Consider the following 435-nt stretch of genomic DNA (forward strand, 5'->3'; position numbering starts at 1 on the left):
ATAGACATATATACTATACCTTAGACTGCTAACTCGGGCGCCATTAGTGTACCCATATATAATGTACAACTTATACATGACATAGTACCCTCTAGGAGCGTTCCACTTATCGCTGTGATGCCGCAATTGATACGAGTATAAAGTGGAATGCTTCCTGTGTCGCCTGCTATTTGCAGCTGTAGAATGACAATTTGTAAAAGTATATGCATCTACACGTAATTATATTATATATGTCACTAATTTTATAAACTAAATACTAATACTAAATATACAAATACAGTGTACAACATACAAAAGAAAGGTAAAGTATATGTTATGATTATCATTTCTTAACATAAATAAAATAAAATGAGTAAAAAAAATTAAAATCCTAATCTGCTTTATTGTCAAGAACAAAACCAGGTTTTGTAATCTAAGTTTTCTCTCTTTCTCCCC

This window comes from Odontomachus brunneus, unplaced genomic scaffold (genome assembly GCF_010583005.1).
Source record: "Odontomachus brunneus isolate Ranch 3 - 2012 unplaced genomic scaffold, Obru_v1 Obru_scaffold_051, whole genome shotgun sequence".
NCBI lineage: Eukaryota > Metazoa > Arthropoda > Insecta > Hymenoptera > Formicidae > Odontomachus > Odontomachus brunneus.